The sequence below is a fragment of the Equus przewalskii genome, chromosome 15 (assembly GCF_037783145.1).
Source record: "Equus przewalskii isolate Varuska chromosome 15, EquPr2, whole genome shotgun sequence".
NCBI lineage: Eukaryota > Metazoa > Chordata > Mammalia > Perissodactyla > Equidae > Equus > Equus przewalskii.
The window spans coordinates 78,832,187-78,848,823 of NC_091845.1; the positions used below are offsets into that span (position 1 = coordinate 78,832,187).

The 16,637-nt window shown below is 42.6% G+C and overlaps 1 protein-coding gene across 5 annotated transcripts in view; it reads right to left on the minus strand.

The window, feature by feature from the left end:
- Positions 1-16,637, minus strand: part of SLC9A9 (solute carrier family 9 member A9) — a 511,594-nt gene that overhangs the window by 126,367 nt on the left and 368,590 nt on the right. The window lies entirely within an intron of this gene.

Genomic DNA, 16,637 nt, shown 5'->3' on the forward strand with positions numbered 1-16,637 from the left:
TCATTGGACACAATTGAGAATTCAGAATTTTTTCATTTTTCACCCATAATAACAAAAAGAATAAAATTTACAATAGAAGACATTTCACAATTATTAGACAAATGAGAAACCAAATGTAAAGAGACAGCAAAACTCTATACTGTAAGGATAACAGTCAAATTGATTGTATTAGCAAAATCTTAGGCTGCAGCTCTTCAGATAACAATATCCTAGATGAGTTGTTTTAAACTCAAGAATCCATGAGTGACAAATATAATTCTAAGACCACAAAGCAAATATGACATTTTCATCCATTTAGTCACTGAACAGGAAGAACATTATCATGTAATATCTTGCAAAAACAATTTGGATTATCCCATGTTTCTAAAAGGGCATATCCATTATTCTTTTACCTTTAAGATGTTTTTGTGCAAAAATTACTTGATATGATTTGTAAGTAGACAAATGCTGAATCAGGTATGTACACAAAGATGAATGGAAGAAAACTAAAACAATTCAATAGACATTATTATAATTGCTATTTGTAAATCTAAAATGGAAATGTTTTGTAATGTGGAACTAAAAACATGGCCATCTCTTCAACAAAATTATAATCAACCGAAAGTTCCAAAAAAATCTTTAAGTTTTTCATTTTGATGATGTAAGTGCAAGAAGATCAATGAGTAATGATAAGCTAGAACCTCAGCGATGTATTTGAAGTCTGGAATAAGTATTTACAATTGAATAGGTTCTAGGTACATGCGTGACAGTTGACAAGCAATTAACTGAACTCAGAGGATGTTGCCCCTTTCAGACTTTTCTCTCTCATGTATCTAGGGAGAGAGAGAATATATAACAAAAAAACTGTGTTTGATGTATCCATGTTCTTACTAAAATTTTGAATAAAGTTGCTTTTCACTATCCTTTTATTGTTCTGAAAATCATTTGTAAAATGTATTAAAGTATAAAAAATAAAGGTTCATTGGGTCTAGATGGTAAATAGGGATGACTACTTTTTTCTAGTGTACTAGGGGTTAAACATAAATGTATAACTTAAAAAAAATTTAACTTTCATCATTGTACCACCTGAAGTACTCCTGCATTCATGTGTTTCACACATTAGGCACAGGGGTGTGCTAGGACAGCTGATGGTTTTGGAACCAGGATAACCCGGGTTTGAAGTTTGGCCTCATTCCTTTTAGCTGTGTGACCATAGACAAGAATCATCCCTTCTACAAATCCTAGTTTATTCATCTATAAAGAAAGAGTAATAGAACCTGTTTTGCAGAATTAGCATCATAGAGCATCATCCTAGCATATTTAACTAGGAAACAGCAGGTGCCCATTAAATGCTTGCTTCTTCCTTCTTTCCTTTTTGGTATCGATAATCTTTGCTGAGGAGAATGCATGACTAGGTTATAACTAGTAGAAAAATAGATCTGGTTCAAAAGAAACATTACAAATAGAGGAATAGCACTGTGTGTGTGGTGTGCGTGTGTGTGTGTGTTTAAAGACATAAAATTCAGTGAAAATAAACAAATCTTAGTGGGAAAATGAGATAAAGGGTGTTTATTGATGGATAAAAGAGAAGTGGAAAGATTATATTCTGGGAGCATTTTACAAACTTCCAGCCAGTAAAGACCTAGATGTGCTCTCTTAATACTACATGCAGGCTGGTACAGAGGAGACAGGAGCTCGTACTCTTGGATCTTCAGTGCCCATATCTGTTGGAAGTTTAAGGGTTCTTTTTGAACACAGGACATCTGATTATTCCTCGGTTTGCCCTGATGACAATTTCATTACCATTACTCAGAAGACACGGAAAGCAACCAGAGGGATTTCTATTTTGCTTTCAGTACTGACCAAGAAAGCAGAACAGTGATGACAAAGGAAGGAATGGGAACCATTGAGGAGGTTCGTCGTGTCATCTTGGGCTTTATTAATGTGAGGGAAAGAAATGGTAGACTCCATCAGGTATATTCTCTGGCTTCAGGAAGGCATACTGCATAGCACTCAGGAAAGATGGTAAAACTGATTGATGTTAGGAATCACTACAACTGTTTTGGAGTCCAGTAAGCAATATGTAAAAGCCGTATAATTGCTGCACCAAAAGTCTATTCCTGGGAATTGATTCTGACATTAAACTGCCCAACTGGAGTTTTAAATAAAACCGAAACTAAAAGCATCATCATGTTCATCAAAGATTATCACCAATAGTCCAAAAACCCATCTAGAAACAACTGACATAATTTTGTCTCCTCTCCTCCACTCCAATTCCCCTAGGACAGCAGTCAGCAAACCTTTTCTGTAAGGAGCTGGTAAAAGTATTTTAGGCCATACTCTGTTGCAACTACTCAACTCTGTGGTTGTAGCATGAAACCACCCATAGGAAATATGTAGACAAAGGAGCGTGGCTGTGTTCCAATAATACTTTATTGTGAACTCTGAAATGCTAGTTTCCTACAATTTTCACATGTCAAGAAATATTATTCTTTAAAAAATGTTTCTTAAACTGTTTAAAAATATAAAAATCGTCATTGGCTCATGTACCATGCAAAAATGGGTGGCAAGCCTGACCCAGGACGTCCCCACTAAATGTGGTAGAAGAGAGACTTGGAGAAGGTGGAGCCCTTCCTCTCTCCCACTACAGAAGTGGGTCTTGGATTTTTCTAGTACTAGCCCACAATAAACACGTATTTCTTGCCCATTTGTCACCTTCGATATTATTTCCTATTTGTAATGTTCTTTTTTAGGGAGACATATTTGTCCATTAATCGTGCTCTGGTCATGTCTCCCATCTCACCAAATATTACTGATTCCAAGGAGAAAGGAAAAATATCCAGATTTTCTGAAAAGCAGTAAATTTGGTTCCAAACAAAATAGCCCTGTCAACTTGATGGACCTCCCAAATAGACCGAAGAGCAGGCTGATGCCACAGATAAAAATAAATGTACTTGTAGGGTAGGAAGTCTCTGGTATAATCCAAAGGGTTGTGCAATTGGTTCACTTTTGCACTATACAATCCCTGGTGACCCTCTTAGAGACTCCTCCTGCAAAGGGAGTCTAACTTCCCAGACCTACAGATACACAGGGCTTTTCAAGGAGCATCTCTTCCCTCTTAACCTATGGCTTAAGCCTACGGGTTCTCTCCATTTCAGAGATTGTTTGGCAAATTGAGACTGGCAAGGAGCTTTAGAATTGAAGAGTCAAGGCCCAACCAAGCCTAAGGTTCACTTCAAAGTCCATCCCAGTCTATGACTCAAGTTCTCTTCCATGGGAAAATGACAGAACAGGAATGAGTTTAAATAATGTCATGATCACAGTTAACTAAAGCAGTGTGTGTCTCATAATTTAATATGTGTACTCATCACCTGGGGATCTTCTTAGAATGAAGAATCTGACTCAGTGGACATCTTAGTCAACTTGGGCTGCCATGACAAAATGCCATAGACTGGGTGCTTAACAGACATTTATTTCTCACAGTTCTGGAGGCTGGGAAGTCCAAGATCAAAGTGCTGGCTGATTTGGTTACTAGTGAGAGTTCTCTTCCTGGCTTGCAGATGGCGACCTTCTCACTGTGTGCTCACATGACCTCTTCTTTGTGTGTGTGGAGAAAGAAAGAACAGGAGCTCTCTGGTGTATCTTCTCATAAGGACACTAATCCTATAGGATCAGGGTCCTACCTGTATGACCTCATTTAACCTAATTACCTCCTAATAGGCCCTATCTCCAAATACAGTCACACTGGTGGTTAGAATTCAACACATGAATTTGCTACAATTCAGTCCATAGCAGTAGGTGAGTGTGGGGCCTGGGATTCTGCATGTCTAACAAGCTCTCAGGTGATGTGGATGCTGCTGGTCTTTGGACAACATTTTGAGTATCAGGGAAGTAAAGTCAAAGGTCCCAGGTCCTTTAGGACAGAGTGAGGGTGTTCAATGATGAATGGGATGACACACAGCTAATCATGTTAATAAGGCTTGTTCAGGAACGATGCTGATGACAATAACAGCACTGTGTCCTATTTGTATGTAAGATGTCTTCAAAGAAAGCACAAAAACATGAAGAGATTCCCACAATGGCAGCTAATTCTTCAACAACACCAAGTGAAACCGCCTTGGTCAGTATCTTTCAGATTTCTGGACCTTTTCTAAGACATGTGAAATTCTCCAGATCACATGCTTTATGCCTCCAAATCTGAAAGTCTCTTGCCACAGACCCCTTCTCTGGAATATTATTAAAAGTCCATTTTCAGATAAATCAAAGAGATGAAAACATCAGTACCATATGAGAAAAATAATCTTAGCACATAGAGGGGAAAGAAAATCCTGCCCGGATTTCCAAATTTGCCTGAAATTCCAACTTCTATTAACTCTACAGAGATCGGTGCAGCTTAAAAAAAGATGAAGAATCGGGCCATTTTGCCCTCATTTTATTTGTACTGCTGAGAATCACGAGCCAGGAGAAACAAGGACTGACTTTACAAAAGATCCGCGGAAAAAGAAAAAGAACAGAAAACAAAAAAGAACGCCTGCCCAGATGTATTTTGACAATTTTCTACAAACGAGGCTAGTTAACTCTGGGCCCAGGAATACTAGTTTTCTCTAGTAATGTGTTAGTGGTTCTCAGGGCTACTTTGGGTATCTGGGCCTTTGTTTCCTTGAGTATGAATTAGGCTCATTTGATGTGAGGTCAGGCCCCTGCGTTGGCATTCAGTTACCTCTAATGGTTTTAACTCAAAGTAAAACTTTGGAGCCTTCCATTGTAAATAGTGTGATGTCCTTCTATTTCTTTTGACTGGAAAGTGGCAGGCATAAAAATAGCTATCTGACCTTCCCTGGCTTGAGCTTGGGAGAACACTTTTTGGGATACTGCACAGACATTCTTAGACACAGGTTCCCGGCAGGAGGACCAACCTGACGTCTCCGTATGGTAAGCATCCCTGAGGGTCCAGGGTAGTGGCTTAGCCTTTCAGTCTGTTGTTGAACAGCTTCGAATCAGCACCAGGAAGTTTCGATTAACATCAGCTGCCAGTATTCAAAGTTCCCATTTCACTCACAGTTTAAACCTTCTCACCAAGGACTAAGTTACGGCACAAGCCAGTGGTAGAGGATTGAGTAAATGTACTCTGCCTGAAGCCATCCTTCTGCATCAAATAGACATCCAGCTGGCCTAGGCAGGTGCACGGGATAGAAGAGCATCTTTCCAGGGTGCTCTCTGCCTGGCTGTTTCTTTTCCAAGCGAAAACTGTCATCGACCTGCTGCTTTTCCTAGAGGCTACGCAGGAAGATTGACTTGGATGGGATCCAGAAGCTTTGTTACCAGATTTGTTTGAAAGAGTTATCTGAATATTAAGAGATCTTGACCGGCGATTCTTCCATTTGATTTGCAAGATCTAGATTTCTCAGGGCTGTGTCGCTGGGGTTCTGGGCTGCAGGGGCAGCGGGGAAGAAGACATCAATTGAGCTGAAGTGCTCAAGTCCTATTTAACAGTCATTGAGCTGCAACTGTGAGGCTGTGTTTAATTACGTTAGGGACAAGTCTCCTGAGCAGCTCACTTGCTTCCTGAGTAAAGCATTTGAGTTGAATACTGAGGCCAGATTGAGGAAACGCTGAGCTTGCTTGTTTCACTCTGGCCCCCACGCTCGCTCCGTTTGCAGGCTCCTAGGCCCGGCCCTCTGAATTGCAGCAGAGGAGAGGCTGGGGGCGCGGAGTCACCTCCTCTCTCACTCAGAGCTTGGGCTGAGTATTTCTGGGATCAGCCATATTAAACATACCACGTTTTTGCTTATTTGTTACCTTGATATGCAAACTGCAGCCCTGGACAGGTGACCCGGGAATCTGGGGTGAGCAGGGGCATATTCAGATTTATAATGAGTACAGTACCTCAAACAGTGTCTTGCCCACACAAGCACTTCAAACTCCATGGATTCGAAATTAAACTGCATGTCTTCTCTTTCACACGTATTCTTCTTTCTCCATTTTCTGTCTTATTAATAGCCTCACCTTCACCTAGTGACCCAGTCTCAAACTCGTACTCATCTGTGACTCCCCTCACTTCCTGTTCTCCACTTCCAGATGCCGCGATCATTCCACTTCCAGAAGCGTTTCTCAGTTTAGCTCTTCTTTTTGATCCTGCTGCTTCCAAGTTCCAGGCCTTCCTCCCTTGGCTGCAGAGTTATTTCCACCCTTTATCCCAGGGCACTGCTTCCAGAGTTGTCTTCTTTTGCCCTTTGCTATTCCTTTCCTGATTTCTTAAGTTGAATAGTAAATTTTATTTTGTTTTTCTTTAGTTTCATTTTAATTTTTCTAATTTACTGACAAGAGATTTTTGCATATTGAGGTATATGGGGTAACTATTCGAGTTCAAAACTGATTTAGCTTGAACTAATAAGCCTAACTCATGGCCTATCAAACGTACATTGTATATCTGCTTAACCATCAAAGTAAAGAATGGACTCTCTTAAGATACGAATGCAGACACCCTATTGGTGACACCCTATTGGTAACTCCTGATTAGTCCCTTTCCTGACCTTACCGTCACGTTGACCTAATTTGCAACTCCGTGAAATACCTCTCTGAAATTTTGATGAAAACATATCCTAGGTATGTTTAACATATGTTCTTTGTTCTAAAAAGATATAAGACTGTACTGAAACCCATGCTTCTCCCGAATGTCTTCTAAGGTCTTCTCGGGTTTTAATCCTCACTCTGGCTCATAATAAACTCACCCCACTTCTGATTTATCCGTTAGTTATGGACTATTTGCATCAACAATAATAAAAACATTTAAAGCTATACATTTTTCTTTGAATACAGTTTTAGCTCTATCCTAAACTCTTTGATTTAAAATGTTTTCTTTTTTGTTACTCTCTAGATAATGTCAAATTTTAGGTAGGACTAAAGATAATTTAAAACAATGCTTCCTAATTTGCAAGTAATTAAAAATTTTTGGTAATCATTGATTGTTGATTTACAATATCATTATATTATAATTAGAGAATGGGATCTATAATATTACTCTTTCTTCTCCCTTTCAGATGACTATCCTTTGGGTGAATAGGATTTTAAGATTATACTTTGTTTTTATTAATAATCCTCCTTTCTTTCTATAGGTGTTATTCCAGGCTTCTTTAGATTCTTGTATTTCAGATGATGAGTAAGTAACCTGTTCTTTCTGTCAGAAGGTCTGTGAGATTTTCTCCTTATCTTTGAAATGTAGGAATTTCACTAGATATGTCTCAGGTTTTTATTGTTTTTGTGTTCCCCTCTTAACTCATCCGCTCTAGGACTCAGAGGAGATGTTTTTTAGTGAGGAAGACTGGCCCTGAGCTAACATCCGTGCCAATCTTCTTCTATTTTGTATGTGGGTCACCTCCACAGCGTGGCTTGATGAGCAGTGTGAAAGTCCACACTTGGGATCCAAACTCACAAAACCTGGGCCACTGAAGCGTAGTATGTGAACTTAACCACTACACCACCGGGCCAGCCTCTCAGCCAAGATTTTAACCTGAAGGACCAAGTATTTCTTCAGTGTGGGGAATATTTTCTTCTGTTATTTGCTTGTTATTTTCCATGTACTTTCATTTCATATCTGCTGGCGTCTTATTGTTAACGTGGTGGATCCTCTGGATTCGTCTTCTAAGTCTCTTCTTGTTCCACTTGATTTCTACTTTGGGGGCTAGTTCTCTGTGTCCTGAGATATTTCTTTCACTTGATCTTCCAGAACACAAATTCTATTCTCAGCAGTGAGACTTCATTTTTCCAACGTCTATTGAACTTCTGAAATTCAGAAATATCATTCTGAGTTCCAGAAAGCCTTTTCTGTGCTCTAATTATATCTTTGTTCTAATTACTTTTATTAATGTCCCCTTTCTCTTCCATTACCTCTACTATAAATGAAGCTGCCTGCTCTACTTGCTCAGTCTACTCTTTCTCCTTCTGATTACAGAGTCCCTGTAAGGGGTTGTAATTTTTCATTGCCTCCTCATTTTGTGTGTCCCCTCAGTCCCTGTGCCAGTCAGCCCGTTGGGGTATTCTGTCAGTGATGGTAGAGCAGGGGGCAGGAGGCATGCCGGTGTCCGTTCCTGGGGGCTGGTGGCCAGCAAGCACGCAAACTGCTACCTTCTGCCAAAGTGCTGACTGAATCCTCGCCCAGCAGAGCAGACTGAGGCCGATCCAGCCCATCAGGGAAGCCCCAGGAAGGTCCAGGAGGGTGAGGATGATTTGGTGACCTCTTCGAATTCCACACCTATAGTCAGGAGGGACCTAGTTCCTTGCTAAAGGGGCAGACAGACATCTGTCAGCCGGGCTTCTTCAGGGAGTCACAAAATCCAAGGCCTTCGCTTCGAGGCTCCTCCCCTGCTGTTGGTCGCCAGGTCTTGCTGGCTGCTATGGAACCAGAAGTCCCCAACATGCTCTCCCCTTGGTGTGTCCTCTGGACTCTGCCTCTAATCTTGCTTTTCTTGACTCCAGAGAAGGGATTGAAAAGGACAAGGGGAAAGGACCATGCTTTCTTTATGGCAGCCACCTTCTCAGATTCCAAGTTATCTTCCTAAAGTGCAGGCATGATGATCCTAAAACCCTCAGTGGCTCCGCATTTCCTATAGCACAACGTCCAAATTCTAAGCCCTTTGAGCTGAGCCCTCCTTGAGCAAGATGCATTGGACCAGGCCCTATACCCTGTGCCTTCTGTCAGACCAGACAACTCACTTTCTCCAAACCCGAGCCGTGTGTTCCCCCTTCTGTGTTGATGTATATGTTCCCTTCATCTGGAAGTCCTACCACTTTCCCTGTCTCTGATTTTGGCATCCTTCCCATTCTCTAATTCAGAGTGCACATTTTACAGGAAGACTCAGTTGGAATTTATTCCTCCTCAGGGCCCCCATAGCTCCTATTTGTTTCTCAGGGGCAGCTCTGAACACAACCTGCCTTTTCTTAGGCACCTCTCTCCCTCTCTCACCCCAAACCCTAAATAATGCAAGGGCAGGTTCCAGGTCTGTTTCATTTTGTCTCTTCCCACAGTGTCTTGCGTGAAATGGGTGTGCAGTCTTTGCAGTGTTGAATTGACAATGAAAGCAATTAAACAGGACATTGGTGGGCCAATCCTGAGCCTTTCTTACTGTGAGTGGGAGACAGAGCCACAAAGATCTGCTGGAGTTTGACGGAGGGACTGACGTCCTCAGCATCAGTTAACAGGCTTTGCCCTTCGGAAAAGGCCTCTGAGTCCCACAGGAAGGACTTATCTTCTCCCACCCCTCGAAGGTGTTATTGTACAGAGGGCAATGGGAGGAAGAGCAGCAGGGGCTGTGGTCAGTCACAGCCACTGAATTTCAGGCCGCGCCGCCCCCTCGGTTGCCTGGGAGTATGAAGGTTAGTAAAGTAGAAGACGACCAGCTAAAGCTACGCCCATCCCAGAGGTGTGTGCTCTTCAGAAGACCTGTCATACACGAACCATTAAAAAGATGAATTCTGAGGGGGAAACGCCTCTGACATTTCAGGAAGTTTGAAAAGACGCATCATGTGAAGAAGTGAGAGGGGTAGGTTGTCAAACACTTTACCTGTCACCAGATCTCTGTGTGACGGGGGATGAGCAAAGAAAAGGCTGTTCGGTGAGCAGCAGTCTCACCTTGACCTGTCTAACCCTTCCTCTGCTTGGGGGCCCTGGAAACAGCTGGTCTCATGGTGCCATTTTCTGGCTCTTGCTCTGGAATCCATGTTGAAGGTGCTAACATACAGAGACCAGTATTATTAACTCTGTGTGTGTGTGTGTGTGTGTGTGTGTGTATGTGCGTGTATTATAGAGATGTGTTCACGTGCTCCAAGTGGCCTTCCCTGGGTGACAACATATCACAGCTCTTCCTGGAGAGGAGCCTCTTGCCCATTTAGGAATCCCATGAGTGACTAAGGGTGCTTAAATGGACCATTTTAAGGCAAGTGCCATGCCTGGCCCAGTCCTGGACACAGCAGGCTCTTGAAATGTGTGCTGAAGAGGGAACAGGCAGGATTTGGGGGAAAAGTAGAGATTCAGTCTGATGTTTTCTTTCTTTGTGGCCTTCACACCATTTGTTTTAAAACTGCATTCCAATTCCTCTTTTCCTCTTCACAACCCCTTCAAGACTATGTGTGTATATATATGTGTTTGTATGTATATGTGTGTACATGCTTACATGGGTAAATGTGTATATGCCTTTATATGTGTGTGGATGCATGTATTTCTGTATACATGGCTGTGTATATGTGAGTATATTTGTGTGTGTAGGTGTGTATATCTGTGAATATGTGTGTTTGTATCTTAAGTGTGTGCACATGTGTGGTTATGTCTGTAATGCGTGTATGTCTGTATGTATATGTGTGTCTATATTTGTAAACATGTGTATATCTGCGTGTGTGTGTAAGTTTGTGTATATGTGTATATATATGTTCATGCATACATATCTATATCAGTATATATATCAGATACCAACTATAGCCTGGTGATCAAGCCATTTCTTTATAGGAGCTAGATTGAAAAGGGTCTAAATGCCATCCAGCTCGTGTTTATTCCCCGAGTCTTGCAGCATTGCTGGAGGAGGATGGGGAAGGGTAAAGAAGAGACAGTTATTTTAGTGGAATGGGGTATAGGAGACCATTTGGGATGCTGACATTAGCCATCTGGTCTAAAGGGAGAGGGAAGATGCCGTTGGTACAGGAGAGAGGGCGGAGAGAGCTGAAGGAAGGAAGGAAGGTCTGAGAAGTGAGAGGAGAGAATTCAGAGCGCAGGGAGGGGTTGCCTTAGAGAGGAGAGGGGACAAGGCTTCCACCAGGTCAGGAGGCTCTTCCCGAGCTGGGTGCCCCTGGTTCACTGCTCTCAGGCGGTAGCCTCTGTGGCAGCAGACTCTGAAATACTCCTTGCTGTGCACCGAATTGTGTCCCCCTAAAACTTATATGTTGAAGTCCTAACCCCGAATGTGATTTTACTTGAAGATCAAGGCTTTTAAGAGGTAAGTAGGTTAAATAAGGACATAAGAGTGCGGTCCTAGTCCCGTAGAATGGGACTTACACGATGGCCTCATAAGATGAGGAAGAGAAAGAGATCTCTCCAGCCACATGCACCAAGAAAAGGCCACGTGAGGACATGGTCAGAAGATGGTCACCTGCAAGGCAGGAGGAGGGTCCTTACCAGGAGCTGAACCTGCTGGGACCTTGATCTTGGACTTCCCAGCCTCCAGAACTGTGAGAAACAGATGTCTGTTGTTTAAGGCACCCAGTCTGTGGCATTTTACTACGGCAGCCAGAGCAGACTGAGACACCCCCAAGGACTCCCCACGTGGCCATCAACCAGGGGCGGAGGAGCCTCCATGGCCCAGAGGGACTGTCCCTTTGGGAGAAGCACACCCTTGCTTTGTGACAGTCACAGAGGCTGGGAAGAGGGGAGGCCCTCCGAGGAAGGAGTGTGGGTCAGTCCTGAGCACCAAAGTGTTGACATAAAAATTCATGATTTAGGGGCTGGTGCCATGTCCTAGTAATTAAGTTTGGGGTAGTCCACTTTGGTGGCCCAGGTTCAGTTCTGGGGTGGCAACCCACACACAAAATAGAAGAAGGTTGGCACAGATGTTAGCTCAGGGCGAATCTTCCTCAGCAAAAAGAACACAATAAAATAAATTCATGATTTATTCTCTCTTCCTCTCACATCTGCTACCCAGTCTTCATGAGGAGGCTCTACTGGGTTAAGGACTCAGTCTCTGGAGCCAGAAGCCAGGGTTCATCATTTAGTGGTATTGTGACCTAGGGCAGGTTACTGAACCTCTCTGTGCCTTCGTTTTCTTATCTGTAACGTGGGGACAATAATACCATCTACCTTGTAGCCTTGTTGTGGACAATCAGGAAATTAAATATACATAAAAGAATCTTAGCACATTGTAAACACTCAATATTGGCTCTTATCATCTTTTGCTGCCCCTTTTCCTCCACTGCGTCAGCTGGGGACCAGTGGCCGTTCTTGGAACAGACACAGGAGCAGCTCAAGCCGAGGTACATGCTTCTAAAGGAAAACGCTCTTGATTATGTCAGGAGAGTAAGGTGGGAGCAGTGAAGCTGGGGGCAGCTTTGGTGACAGAGGTGAGGGGTTCGTGCCTGTGGGTTCCGTTTTCTCAGTGAAGCGGGAAGCAAGGTCACCGGCTGATACAGAGCGTGGAGGAGGGGCTGTGGGGGTTGTGAGTGATGGAGAAGGAATGAATTAGATGCCTGAGGGGGGGAAAATGAACCTTCTAGAGAAACCTAGTAAGCTTGCTGAGCAATGCTGATGACAATTTGAGCCTTGAGATCATGAATTTAAAGTGAAAACAGAGGTTTGATTGTGCAAATTTCTTCCGACATCCAGCGGCCGGGGAGCCGGGAGGGAGAAGGCGTGGGGCTGCTTTCTGACCGATTGTCCTCGTTTGCAGGGGTGTGTGTCTGCTGGGCACTAAGGTCTGCTTTTATACACAGCGATTGTGCCAATTTTTTTGTAACACATCACGTTAATGATGAAGGGAAATATATTGGAGGTTCTCACTGTGTTGCGGCTTCATTTTCATTTCCCGTCCCTTTCCCCCGAGACTACATGTGTAAATTACCAGTTTATGGGAATTTAATTTGTGGAATGCTTTGCACAAAGAACTCATTTTCTTAGTTTATGTGGCTTTGGGTACTTTGTTTTCTTTTCATTACGCTACTGGGGTCTTAATCTCTGCCACCGCAGCAAAGGCGCTAGGTGATAAGGAAGGCTCGTACTTATAAAGCGCTGATTATGCGCCAGGCACTGTTCTAAGCACTTTTCTTGCACAAACTCACTCATTTTTCACAACAACCCTATTTTACAGATAGGGCACAGAGAGCTTAAGTAACCTGCACAAGGTCACACAGCAAGCAAGTATCATGGCCAGGATTCCATCCAGACGGCCTGGCTGTCGAGTCCGTGCTCTGTGTCTCTGTGCTTCTCTAATGCACCCTTGATACTAAGTTAAAACATTGGAGTCTCTCCAAAATAGTTACTTTCTGAGAAAACTTATAATAGATCTGTGTGCCTCTACTTGTGCCAAGCCCTTACCCTCCCATCACGTTATATTTCTCTCCCCACTTCCCACGTCATTAAAGATAAAGGTTACCAGTGTCATCCAGCCAGCCAGCCAACACATATTTATGAAAGTCCTACCCTGTTTTTGGCACAAACGAGGTAAAGGTGATCAAAACTTACTCTCCTAGCACCCCCAGAACTCAGTCTAGCTGGGGATCAGACACATGAACGGGGGAGTACCACAAAGGGCACAGGGGGACCCCCTCAGACACAAGATCCTGTGAAAGACAGCTCATAGAAGAAAAAGAACAGGTCTATGATGCTGAACTTATTTCAGCCTCAGTAGGAGCCATTTCAGTCTCTGAGCAGATACCAGCTCGTCTGGTTGTGCTGGAGAAATACTCTGGCAACAAGATGCCAAAGATTCTAGTCACTGTGCTCTTGAATTTCCAGAACATAGGGAAAGGAATGCTGGGAACTGGAGGGGTCAGTCTGAGCTCATTTTTAGCAATTTTAATTTGTCTCTTTGACCAAATGGAACATGGCCGGATTCCCACAGATCAATTGGATGGGGTCCTGGCGTGTTTCTCGTGATGCGTAATGTGATAGTGGGCTGATCAGAAAGCAGGCAGGGATGGAGCCCCTCACACGTTGGATGCGTCTGACCCCAGTGTTTACTGGCCGGGCAGCCTGGGGGAGGACATTTAAGCTTTCCGAACCGCAGTTTTCTAGCTTAGGAAATGGAGAAGGTAATACCTTCCTCGTAGGGATGTGGTAAGGATTAGCCATGAGTCTGTAAAGTTCCTACTCTGAGAGGCAGTCAATCAACCAAAGCCATCATTATTCATTATTACACAGAGTTAAACGTGACAGTTAAAACTCTGGCACCAAACTAAAAAGCTTCTGCACAGCATAAGAAACCATCAACAAAATGAAAAGACAACCTACCAATTAGGAGAAGATATTTGCAAGTCATATCTGATAAGGGGTTAAAATCTGAAACACATCAAGAACTCACACACTTCAACAACAACAAAACAAAAAACCCGATTAAAGAATGGGCAGAGGATCTGAATAGACATTTTTCCAAAGAAGATATACAGATGGTCAACAAGCACATGAAAAGATGTTCAGGGTCACTAATTATTAGGGAAATGAGAATCAAACCACACTGAATTATCACCTCACACCTCTTAGAATAGCTGTTATTAAAAAGACAAGAAATAACAAGTGTTGGAGAGGATGCAGAGAAAAGGGAACCCTCATACTCTGCTGGTGGGAATGTAAATTGGTGCAGCCACTATGGAAAACTGTATGGAGATTTCTCAAAAAATTAAAATTAGAACTACCGTATGATCCAGCTATTCCACTACTGGGCATCTATCCAAAGAACATGAAAACACTAATTCGAAAAGATATACACACCCCATGTTTGCTGCAGCATTATTCAGAATAGCCAGACTTAGAAACAACCTTAGTGCCCAACAACAGATGAATGGATAAAGAAGATGTATATATATATATATATATATATATATATATATACACACACACAATGGAATACTGCTTAGCCATAAGAAATATGAAATTTTGCCATTTATGACAACATATGGAAATTTGAGGATATTATGCTCAGTGAAATGTCAGTTGGAGAAAGCCAAATACGATATGATTTCACTCATATGTGGAAGATGAAAACAACAACAGCAAACAAACACAGACAGAGAATGACTGGTGGTTACCAGAGGGGAAGGGGTGGGGGAGGGGGTGGGGAGGGGGTGGGGGAGGGCACGGGGTAAAGGGGCGCATTTGTACGGCGACAGATGGTAACTAGACTTTTGGTGGTGAACACTATGTAGTCTGTACAGAAGTTGAAATATGGTGATGTACACCTGAAATTTATAAAATGTTATAAACCAATGTTACCTCGAAAAAAAACCCCCACAAACCTCTTTGGCAAAATTTTCTTAAATATACCCTTTATTGCTGGAGCAGTCATCTGCTTCTCGTAATTCTATCTCATGTTGGGAATGTTCAGAGAGGGTAAAAATATCATCAAAATGCAACTTCTTATACTCAATTGCTATTTTAGAAGGTTATCATTGGATCATACTCAAGAAATTACATGATCGTTTCAACTTGTGTTGGGCTTTCTATTGCTCTATCTAGGTATAATTATACTTGTTTTATTATTATTACTATTATCCTTACTTAACATTGTGGTAAGGAGAAAGGGGAAGGGAATAACTATTATTGATTGTTTCTGTCTACCAGGCACTGTGCCAAGCAGTTTTGGATACATTTAAATGTCATAACCACTTGGGAGCTCAGTGGTAGCATTTTTCACATTTTAAAGATGAAGAAACAAGGCTCAGAGAGTTGAGTCACTTTTTCAAGGTCACACAGCCAGTGAGTGTTAGAGCCAGTCTGGCCCCAGGCCCTTTGCTCTGACCTCCATCCTGTGTGGCCTCCTGAAACAGGTATTATGGTCATAGCTATTCTACAGATGAAGAATGGCAAACCAGAGCAGTCAAGTGACTTGCTCAAGGTCACACAGCTAGTGAAGAGGGGGCCCAAGACTGAGTCCAAGTTTTCTTGATGGTCAGTCCAGTTTCCCCTCTTTTCCCTGGGGGCAGACGATATAGTAGAATGGTTAAAAACACAGCCTGTTAGGTTTCTTGCTGTCAGAGACGGAAGTTGCAAATATGGAATGGGAAAGACTAGAATGATGTTGGACTAGAATTGAAGGTATTTGTGTGAACCCATATATAAATGTAAATATAGCCACACACAGATATAGGCATGAACGTGTATGTAAATCTCTCTTTCTTCACACGCACAAACACACACACACACACAGAGTTCCTAATTCCTCCCACCTGCAGGGCCAGCCTTGAAGCAGCAATGAGCACACCCAGTACCAGATCTTGGTTTCTAAACACCATTCTTCACTAAAAGGAACCAGGGTTCTTTGAAGAAATGGTTGGTGCCAGGGCTTGAGCAGGGAGGGTACGAGAAGAGCCCAAAACATCTTATTGTGCCAATTAGTAAGGGAGGGCTCTAAAAATGATGGGACATGTCAAACAGACAGAGCAGAGGGGTTGAAGGGACTCCCGAAAGGCAAACTGAAGACAATTTGAACATCAAAGTAAATAATAGTAGTAACACATAATAATCCATTGAATAAAATGGAGAAGCACAAATCCGTGCTGATATAATAAAATAAGTGAATGACTTGAAAGTTGGTGAGGACTGGAATCTTTACACAGCTTCAGAGTAACTCCCCACAAAACATTATTAATTATGAAGGGGGAAAAGAATCGCTTTACAGTGGAGAAACCTGGTCGACACCATCTTAATGAAGTGCTCAAAGTGAAGATCGCCAACCACGCGATGGGTCCAAATGGTGTGTCCCCTGACAGCATGCAACGAGACGGACTCAGCAGCACTTCTGTGATATTCCTGCTGGAGATGCAAACCCTGAGTCTAATCATGAGGAAATATCAGACACCCCCCAAATGAGGGATCTCTACCAACGATCGGGCCAGTAATCTTCAAAAGTATTAAGGTTGTGAAAGTCAAAAGAACTGTTCCTGGGGCTGGCCTGGTGGTGTAGTGGTTA